Below are 10,905 nucleotides of genomic sequence, written 5' to 3' on the forward strand. Positions count from 1 at the left end.
GAGGAAGGGAGGGAGGGAGGAAGGGAGAAAGGGAAGGAGGGAGGGAGGGAGGGAGGGAAGGAGGGAGGAAGAGAGGGGAAGAAGGGAAAGCCGACTGTAAGTTACACGGACCCCAAATGCTAACCTCAGGTTTCAGGTTGAATCTGGGGAAGTCATGGCACAGGGAACAGTAGCATCAAGCTCTCATGTGGGATGCTGCATACAATGGGCTGATGCATAACTTCAGTCTACTTTAGACCCTTGGATGGATGGGCTAGGAGCCCAGTGAGCTGTAATAACCCTGAAAAGCTTTTGGCTCTGGCTGTGAACACATTAGCATGAACTTAAATCTGTTTCTTTGTTTGTAACAAGAGATATTTGCTTGCACTTTCTGCCTAAATGGATTGGATAAAGAACCTAAGACCTCTAACAATGGAATTTGCAACTGGTACAGCTGCTAGCCACAGCTTTGGGCCCCAAGTGAACTCTTTGGGGGAGGCGAGGGTGGCACTTCCCCTTAGCTGTCCCTCCTTGAAATAAGCGGTCTTCTATGGGATGTCCACATCATGGTATTCGTGTTTTATTTCTCTTTCCTGGCTCCCTTCTACTGTAATCTAAAGCTTGCTATATGTTATCATTTGGAGGGGTCCTTAACGATGTCACCATTTAGAAATGTCACACATCCAGCCCTTTGTTTCTGAGCTAGAGCGTGCAGACTGTTTAGAACAGTATGCCAATTATTCTTGCTAGGACTACTCAAAGCCAGGAGGATGAATTTCTCCCAACATATCACTTAGCTTAATGTCTAGAATGAAAAGAGTCCCTCCCTGCACCAGGAAAAGTTGGGATTTACACAACAAACAGATAATCAGAGGACTTCTGTATTGAAATTGAGGTTCCTATAAACCATAATTGTATAACATGCAACTTAATTTTTGTGTTTGTTGTTTTTATGTACACTTAGATGAATTACATGTGACACTGATTCATATTTATACTGATTGCAAGTCAATAAATGAATTTCACTCTGGCTAAAATTAGGCTGAATACTTAACAGATGGGCACTCTAATAACATTATGGAACAACATTTAATTGGATTACTTTTTTTTCCCCCCTGAGAGCCAGCATCTCACTATGTAGCACTGGCTGGCCAGAAACTAACTATGTAGAGCAGGCTGTCCTGGAGTTCACAAAGATCGGCCTGTGAAGGCCTGTGCCTCCACGCATGGCTAGTTGGATTACCTTTTAAATGTCAGTAGAGATGAGCATGTAGCTCAGTGGTAGAGAACCCACAGAGCATATACAAGGTTCCAGGGTTCAATCCCCAGCATCAAGGTGAATCAGAAAAACATAGAAATGGCACACTCAGAAGCAGGAATGGCAACATTGTATAGATTTGTTTCACTAGTCCGTCAACAAGTATTTTTTTAACCCAGTTTAGGCCTGGCATGAATTTAAAAAGAGAAAAATTAGTCCAAAATTTTATAGTACATTAAACATTATTTAAATAGCTTTAAATAAATCGTCTTGACAGACCTGTATTAAACAAAGAATTTTGTGCAATTGGGGAAACTATCCAGATGGGAGGCCTCAAAATGTTGGTGGATGTGGCATCTTCAGTAACTGAGAAATGGTGCACGAGCTCCTTAATAAGGGCAGTCTGTCATCCCGCAAAGACAAAATCAGAAAACCCTAAGGACCAAGCATTTATAATCTCACCAGCAGACCAGGAGGGACACCTAAGGAAAAACAGAATCCTGTTTTCTTCCTTTTTTCTTTTTTCTTTTGTTTTTGTTTTTGTTGGTTGGTTGATTGGTTGGTTTTTTTGGTTTTAGGAGACAGGGTTTCTCTGTGTCATAATAGTCTGGCTGTCCTGGACTCACTTTGTAGACAAATTCACAGACATCCAACTGCCTCTGCCTCCCAAGTACTGGGATTAAAGGTGTGTGTCACTATGCCCAGTCACCTCGTTTTCTTCATAGCACCTATGTGATCTTCTCCAAGACATTTGGGAAGGAACACGAAGTTACGATGATTTTACAATCCTAGTAATATGATATTTTAGTAAAATGAAAGATAATCTACAGGAAAAAAACCACTTGGTTTTTAGAGACATGCTCTCCCCTTAAGGCTGAAGCAGTGCAGAAGCTTCTCTGAGCTTGAGTCACGCGTTCTGGGTGCCGAACCTGAATTATCTCTCTTCTTCGCTCACTGGTCAAGATTCCTCCCTATAAATATGGAGGCGACTGTCAGTTCTCAGGTCTAGCCCCAGTGCCTTCCCTGAAATGTAGAGTGTAGAGTGCCACTGACCCCTCCCTCCCAATTGTACTCTGATGAATTTTATAAGTAAGATAGCTTGTTAACCAAAGTGGATGAGCACTGAGAAATTGGAAACTTTTCCCCATTTTTTCCATATTATTAATATTGTTTTATTTTGAAACAGGCTCTCACTATGTGACCCTAGCTGGCCTGAAATTTACTCGGAAGACCAAGATGGCTTCAGACTCACACTTGAGTATGATGTCCTTGCCTCCCTCATCCTGGGATCAAAGGTGTGCACCACCATACCACACCCAGCTAACAGTAATTTTTTTAAGAGATTTGAATATCTAAAATGCCCATAAGTGGGCTTCTCCCTGAGAAACAGGGAGTGTGGTCAAAGGAGGGCTCCTCAGCCTCACACATAGGGCATTAATGTGCTCAAATGTGGGCGTTGTGTTATCAAGCCCCCCCACCCACCCACATTCGGAGAGACTGTCTTGGTTGGCACGGGACCAAAAGGAAGGGAGGTGTTCTATCTAGCCTAAGGAGGCAGGGAGGGCTGGCTTAGAGAGACCTCTTCCGGAAGCAGTCTTCATATTGGGCTCCCCTAAGTGAAGTGGCTCAGGAGGACCAGCCCTTTCCAGAACAAGTCCACCTTCACTCCATAGCTTGGAAGCAGGGGGAAAAGAATCTTCCTTTTATTCTCGATTTGTTTCATAAGGCTTCTACCTGTGGCACACAGGATGGAGAAGGTGAATCCTAGCCCTGTTTCTGCGTTAGCTTATGCAATTCAGGGGGATGAAATGGTTAGAGAGGACTCCATGATCGCAGCTCAATGGGTGGGGCCAGCTCCTGCCTGTTGTTTGGTGTTCCGTGACTTAAACCATGGATTGCAGAAAGCCATAGAGGAGAACAGATCATATCTAAACCGACCTTTGCTCCCGTTCCAACATCTCTCCCACCCTAAAAGTTTCTTCAATGCCTAAATACTTCTGGATTCAGTCTTTGGCCCCAAAGCCTCAAAGTCTATTGCTTATAACAGGTTATCCCATTATTTTTCTAGAAGGGGGGGGCACCATTGCTTTAAAACAGGGCATAATTATGTGTGTATTGTCTTTCAAGTCCATATCATACACCTGGACCTAAAACTATAAAGAGCTCGCAGGGAAGAGGGGGGGTCTCAGGCCAGATAAAATAAACAAATCTGTTCTCTTAAATTCCCTTCCTATTGCCTTCCAAGCACACATATTTATTTCCAGCCTCCGAAAGAGACGGAGTGTGATATGTCGGGAGGAACAGTAAGATGGCATTCCATCTCTGTTCTTGTACTCCAAAAAAAGCCACACCTAGGATGCTGGAGAGCTGAGGCTCACGCCTGAGGCATGAGTGTAGCTCCACACTCCTGTCATCCGAAAAACAGAAAACAAAACAACCGTGCTTAGAAATCTCCACTTCTCCCTCTGCTGCACCTTAGTGGGATTTGGAGGCAGAAAAGACAATTCGCTTGCTGGGAAACAGAGTGAGAACTCCATCATTTTTCCTCTGCTGTCTGTGTTCTGCCCGCTGACGGTACCTAGTGCAAAATGTAACCATTAAAGGGGGGGGGGGGCAATCTCCTTAGCAACCCCACTGTTCTGCAAAACTAACCAAGTGTCCTCACTACGGCTTCACCCTGCTTCTTCTCTTATCACCTATTCCCCCTGATCAAGGAAGGGTGGCATGGTCCTTTGGCACAAGCACAACCTGAATCTTAAGAAGCAGTGATGTTGACTGAGGGAGTTCCCACCCTCTCTGCGCCCCTCGCTTGCCATAGAGAAAACAAGTCCACACAGGGTTAGAGAATCCGAAATCAATTCACTTTAATCGGGTCTAAAAGAAAAATCTGCCCTGCAATTACAAAAAGAAAAAGAAAAAAAAAAAAACACCCGAAACTGCACATCAGAAAAACACATCACATGAAGAACAAACCAAAACTGGGGCTGGGGACCATCTGAACCTCGGATGCTGCCTTTGACCTCCCGGGATGGCATGTAAAGCCATGCTGCCCAGCCCAGATCCCGAGAGCGATTTACAAAGGGCTTCCAACATCCCCCCTTCCACACCAACACTTCCTCCCGGCATCCCAAACGCTCTGAACAAAGACCTTCTTGAAGCACTTACTGGAGCAGCAGCTTCTCTCAGCGATTGCCGGTGACCGCGCAGCAGGAGGGGCCCCGAGCAGGGCGAGTCCGCGTCTCCAGCTTCCCTGCCTGCTGATGTGTATGAGACAGCAGCCCAGGAACCGACTTTCCCATCACAGCCTCAGACTGTAATCCATGTGCTTCCCGCGGGCCAGTCCCAGCTGCCTACCGAGCACCACATGATCTGCTCTGACATCAGATCAGCCCAAGACAGCCCATCCCATCCGCCAGCCCCTTCCACGCTCGTGAGTTGCATCACTCTGAGCCCTGGATTGCATTGAAGCAGGTGGTACAGAGTCAGGAACTGTTGTTTTCTTACAAGATATTTCTTTGGTGGTCTGGTTCCTTCTGTTTCTAACAGAAGGAGGGAACGCAGCCTACACTTGGATTTGGATTTTTTTTTTTTTTCCCACAACCTGTTTGTAGCAGAAACACGGCTTGTAACGGGAGACCCACTCCTGGTTCACAGAAGAAGGGCAATGAGTCAGGATGCCAATGCTGTGGGAGTGACCTCATTTGCAAAAGCCACCCCCACTGCCCAGACCACCTTGCAACACATCATCCATCTCCTGTGTGTGTGTGTGTGTGTGTGTGTGTGTGTGTGTGTGTGTGTGCACGCGCGCGCGCATACTTTAAGCTAATCATCAGAGTATGGTTCATAGGAGATCTTAAGGACATAACCATTAGACTTGGTGCAGTATGAAGTTCTCATCACATGAGAGAGCTCACCTATAGTCCAACCAAATACACTTACAGACCTACACAAGACAAATGAGCAAGGAAAAATCAAGTAAGCTTATTTGCGCTGAACGCATTCAACCATGAGCCACTTATTTATCACCCATATATCACCTGACAAAAAAGGAGCCTATCAGAATAGAGAGGGGCATGCATGTTTCTGCTTCCATTCCTGTGATAAGAAAATAAAGTAATGGGCTTTTCAAGGCTCCTCCTATCCCGAGCCCCGACACTGAGGTCACAGAGACATGCTGCCACACCCACATTTTATATGGGTCCTGGGGATCAGAAGTCAGGCATTCATTCTTGCACAGCAAAAGCCTTCCCACTGAGCCATCCCCCCTCAGTTCCTTCTTATCTTTGTTCCTTTGAGACAAGGTTTTACCATGTAGTCCAGGCAGGTCCCAACTCACAGCAACTTCCATGCTTCAATCTGCGTATTACTGGGGTTACAAAATATGAGCCGCCGCAGATGGCTTTGAATTGGAAGGCTAAGAGCCAAACCGTGTTTTATCCTAATTTCATTATGGCATACTGTAATGAATACAAAATTTAAGGTATGGAAATTCAAAAGTCATTGAAGGTTTTTTGTTTTGTCTTGTTTTGTTTGTTTGTAAGACAGGGTCTTTCTGTGTAGCCTTAGCTCTCTCGGAAGTAACTCTGTACTCGAGAGGCTGGCCTCGAACTCACAGAGAGAGACCCACCTACAGAGTAGAGAGACCTGCCGAGTGTGTCGCTACTGCCAGGCCGCCATTAAGGTTTTTATGAAGCAAAAATCATAACCCAAACAGGCAGTAGTAATCAGAAGCGGAACTGCAGCAGATACTTCGAAGCTGCTTTTCTTAAAGACCGTTTGGGGCATCAGGGCGAAAGCCTTTAACACCACAGGCTTCATTTCATCTCTGTGCTTCCTCTCATTTAGCTGAAGATGCAAAGATTAACTCGTCCTCCTAAGGCCATCGTCAAGTTGGATTCCAGAGCAAAACTCTACGGGGGGGGGGGGGGGGGGGGGGGAGATATCCTGGTGGGGCCATACCTGAAACGGAAGTGGCCATCTCCCGAGAGCCACCTGCCCCCTCGGGTAGCGAGTTCTTCAGAACAGCTTGCTGGACCAGCACCGCAGTGATGTGGGGGACCACCAGGGTCAGCATCCTAAAGTTGGAGTTGGACTTCCTGGACTTTTTATGACTTCCCCTCCCCAATGTGGCTGAATCGATTAAATCTCCCCTTTTCCACTTTTTACCATTATTCCATTGTTCCTTTCTTTAGCTGAAATATTGAGACGGGTGGCAAAGCCTCACTTGTCATGGCTGCTGGAGGCCAGGAAAAATTCTAGCAGAGAAAATTGCCCTCTTTATTTTAACTTCCTATGCATTAGGGTCCCTAACAAGTTCAGGCACATGTGTGGAAACAGTTAAAAAGTATTTGGACACCATGCACCCTGCTATCATTTTTAGTGACTTAAACCCCATACCCTTAGAGACACTACACAGTTTGTTTGTTATTGTTTGTTTGTTTTTTCGAGACAGGGTTTCTCTGTGTAGCCCTAGCTGTCCTGGAACTCACTCTGTAGACCAGGCTGGCCGTGAACTCAGAAATCCACCTGCCTCTGCCTCCCAAGTGCTGGGATTAAAGGCATGTGCCACCACCGCCCAGCAGTACACAGTTGTTGATGCTTTGTGCATAACATCTAAGAAATGGAACCAGCCTAGGTGCTCATCAGAGACTAGTGAGTAATGAACATGGAAGATGTATATGCACAATAAAATTTTACTCAGCTGTAAGACTAAAATGCTTCTGAAAGTGAATGGATCTAGAGTATAGTATTAAGCAAGGAGACCCAGATTTGGAAATTCAGAAAAACAAATTCAGTGTGTTCTCTCTCATATGCAGATCTTAGCATGTAATGTGTGTGTGTGTGTGTGTGTGTGTGTGTGTGGTGTGGTGTGGTGTGTGTGTGTGTGTGTGTGGTGTGGTGTGTGGTGTGTGGTGTGTGTGTGTGTGTGTGTGTGTGTAGGGGTGGGAGAGGGGAGGTATAAGGAAAGGAGACCAAGAGAGGATAAAAATGGGTGATGGAAATGAGAAATGAGCAAAATGACACATGGAAACGGGGGTTGGGGAGGACACTGGGCGGCGAGGTCATTAGTGGGGACCAAAGGGCAGCAGAATCTGAGTGAGAGGAGGAGAGGCGATACTCAATAAAACATTTTGATCAAAAATAGCATAGTAATGTCTAATGCCCCATATGCTAATTTTAAACTTTTTAAAAAATACCTTTAAATGATAAAAGAATTGTGTGGCCACTGTGATGTAGTAGAAAATATATACAGTTGCAGTCCAGACCTCACCTCCAGCACAAGTCTCAAAATTTCCCAGGCAATGAAATGAAGGGAGCATTTTGCCCCTTTCACACAACCCCTGAGTTCATGCTAATAGGCTGGCTGGAAGGAGAGGGACAACCACACACAGCTGCAGGCTGAGAGCTAGCAACCAAGGAATTGACCTGACTGAGGCTGGAAATCTCTCTTCTCCAGGAAGTAGAGAGGCGCTGGAGCCTGCCTTACTCATAGATGACCAGTGGTTTGGTCAGTCACGCTATGTAATGAGTCACCTGAAACCCCTAAGTAGATGGGCCTGGTGGTTCTTACCCATAATCCCAGCAATGGAAGGCTAAAGCAGAAGAATTTCTGCAATTTGAAGGCACCATAGACTAAATAGTAAACTCAAAGGAGTCCTGGGCTACAGAGACCCTTTCTCAGAAAAACAAAAACAAATACCAAATAATTGTAAACGGCATGATCAGGGGCTTCTGAGCTGGCAAAATATTCCTATTCCACAGAGTTCACAAGGAGGGAAGCCCTGCACTAAAGACCCTTCCTAACCTCAAATTACATACTCCTCATCAGGGTTTATTTATTATATGTAAGTACACTGTAGCTGTCTTCAGACACACCAGAAGAGGGCATCAGATCTCATTACAGATGGTTGTGAGCCACCATGTGGTTGCTGGGATTTGAACTCATGACCTTCTGAAGAGCAGTCGGTGCTCTTCCCTGCTGAGCCATCTCACCAGCCCTTCATCAAGGTTTTTATTTGTGACCTTACTAACAGTGTGTCTGTCTGTCTGTCAGCATTGTGTATCTTGCCTATTAGCTTTCTACTTGCTTTTGGTTTTTACATTCATTTATTTGTGTGTGGTGTGGTATATGTGTGCAACCTGAATACTTGCTGCATGCAGCATGTGTGTGGAGGTCAGGAGTTGGTTCTCTCCTATGATGCGGGTTCCAGGGATCAAACTCAGGTTATCAGGCTTGTGGCAGGCACCCTTACCCACTGAGTCATCTCACCAGTCCCGCTCGGGTTTATAGTTTGAGACAGGGTCTAGCACAAAACTTGCCAGGTCAGATAAACTCACTGAACAGCAAGTCCCAAAGATCCTCCTACCTCTGCTTCCCCAGATTTGGGGTTACAGGTATGCCCCCAAACCTGGCTTTCATGTGGGCCCTGTGAATCTGGACTCAGGGCTTCGTGTTTTACAGGCAAGCACTTGACCGACTGAGCCAGCGCCCCAGCTCCTCTAGTACTCTTCACAACAAGCCAGTAATGGTGACTAAAGTGTTTCCTTGGGTTCTGAGAACTGCTGCAACAAATTAGCAAATAAAGGGAACCCCAGTTTACAGCCAAAATGCACAGAAGCATGGGTAGCCTGGAGACTCATTATGCTTGTAACTGGCAGACGGGACTGAGGGCCACTTTGAAGGACTGAGCCCTTAATCTTTAGTGCCTGTGTTAACTATGTGTAGTTAGTGTTAGAGCGGAATTAAAATTTCAGACACCCGGTGGGAACGGCAGAGACATGGAGAAGTTCTTGTTGTGAAAAACCCAGAGGTGCTGTGTGGACAGAAATCAATCACAGCTGTAGGAGGTTCACACAGTTTCTTCTTTTTGTGGCTAATCTCCAATAGCGATCAGATGGAAATTAGGTGTCCCAAGGAACCTGATGGTGAATCCCACAGTCAAAGACATATTGTTATCTTCTTAGGAGAAAATACTACATGCTTGGTACCATCCAAACCAATGACTTAAGTATTACATATATGTAGTATGTATAACATATAACATTATATATATTACATGTATAAGTATCACATATATATAATATGTATATATAAACAAGCTTATATAGTTACATTTATATATATGATAAGAAATCAACTATTTTTTAAAACATTTATTTATTTATTATATGTAAGTATACTGTAGCTGTTTTCAGACACACCAGAAGAAGGCGTTAGATCTCACTACAGATGGTTGTGAGCCACCATGTGGTTGCTGGGAATTGAACTCAGGACCTTCAGAAGAACAGTCAGTGCTCTTAACCACTGAGCCATCTCTCTAGCCCTAAGAAATCAACTATTATGCTGATAATTGCATTTAAATTTTTATTTCCATTATATGGTATGTGAATAAATGTTATTTAAATATAACATTTAAATCATATAAATTTAAATATATTTAAATCATAACTTTGACTGGATATATTATACCATACTAAACTCTTTTGTGGTCCTGAGGACTAAAGGGGGGGCCTCATGTATGCTAGGCAAAAACTTCATCACTGGACTGGAAAGATGGCTCAGTTAAGAGCACTAACTGCTCTTCCAGAGGTCCTGAGTTCAATTTCCAAGAACCACATGGAGATCTGATGCCCTCTTCTGGAGTGCCTGAAGACAGCTACAGTATACTCATATAAATAAATTAAATAGATCTGAAAAAATAAAAAAGGGAAAAAAACTCCATCATTGAGCTACATGCAGCTCAGTTGCCCACTTGCTTGATTTTTTCCCATTTTTATTTTATGTATGTGGGTGTTTTGTCTGCACATCTCCCTGTGCACAAAATGCATACAGTGTCTGAGGAGGTCAGAAGAGCACATTGGACATCCTGGAACTGGAGTGACAGACAGTTCTTGGCGGTTATATGGGTGCTGGGAATCAAACCTGGATCCTCTGTAAGCACAGCCAGGGCTCTAACTCACTGAGCCCACTCACTTCACATGCAACAAAGAGTAATGAAAACCAAGGGTTTGCATATTTGTGATTGTTCTATAGAAAGACCAATTATTGAGCTAATATTTAAAAACGTTTAAACTACGTATTTGTACATGAGAAGTATCTTCTTGGGATTTTGATAACATTAACCTCATAAATTTAGTTAATTTTGGATGTTGAGAAACAATCCTCTTTAGGTATTAACCTAATTCAGTTGTCTTTCCACACACTTCAAATGAGCTAAGTCACATGGGAAATTTAATTACACACAGAATGCTCACCCAAAACATAACTAGGGTGCATGATGTGAAATTCACAAAGAATCAGTAACAATGTTTTTTAAAAATGTAGTTTACAAATGTTTAATATTCAAAGCCTAATTACTATTACTACTCAGAAGCCCTAGTTCGCGCTGTGCCCACTGTCATCCGGCCTCTGGGGACTGCTTCCACTTGCCCTCCATACAGCAACAAAATGCTCAGAGCTCACCCTCTTCCCTGAGACCCTGCTAAGGTATCCCTTTCTCATTTAAATCCTTGCTGCGGTTCTTAAACTGTGTCGATAATCCTGTGCAGTTGTTTACCAGGAAGCTTCCTTCTCCAGAAAGCAATGTGCTTAACCTCATTCTCTTTACTGAGTTTCTGGTTTGTTGTTGGGGTTTTTTTCTTTTTTTTTTTCCTTTTTCTTTTTCTTT

The 10,905-nt window shown here is 44.2% G+C and overlaps 1 protein-coding gene across 31 annotated transcripts in view; it reads right to left on the reverse strand.

Moving 5' to 3' along the window:
- Ank2 (ankyrin 2) overlaps positions 1 to 10,905 on the reverse strand; it is a 576,750-nt gene that overhangs the window by 478,487 nt on the left and 87,358 nt on the right. For 3 of the 31 annotated variants that reach the window (XM_031375411.1, XM_031375407.1, XM_031375396.1), the window contains exon 1: positions 4,403 to 4,626. The exons of the other annotated variants lie outside the window; for them this stretch is intronic. The gene's annotated coding sequence lies outside the window, so the exon portion shown is untranslated. Of the gene's footprint in view, positions 1 to 4,402; positions 4,627 to 10,905 lie in introns of those variants that run through there. 31 annotated transcript variants of the gene reach the window in all.

This window comes from Mastomys coucha, unplaced genomic scaffold (genome assembly GCF_008632895.1).
Source record: "Mastomys coucha isolate ucsf_1 unplaced genomic scaffold, UCSF_Mcou_1 pScaffold16, whole genome shotgun sequence".
In the NCBI taxonomy this organism is placed as follows: Eukaryota; Metazoa; Chordata; class Mammalia; order Rodentia; family Muridae; genus Mastomys; species Mastomys coucha.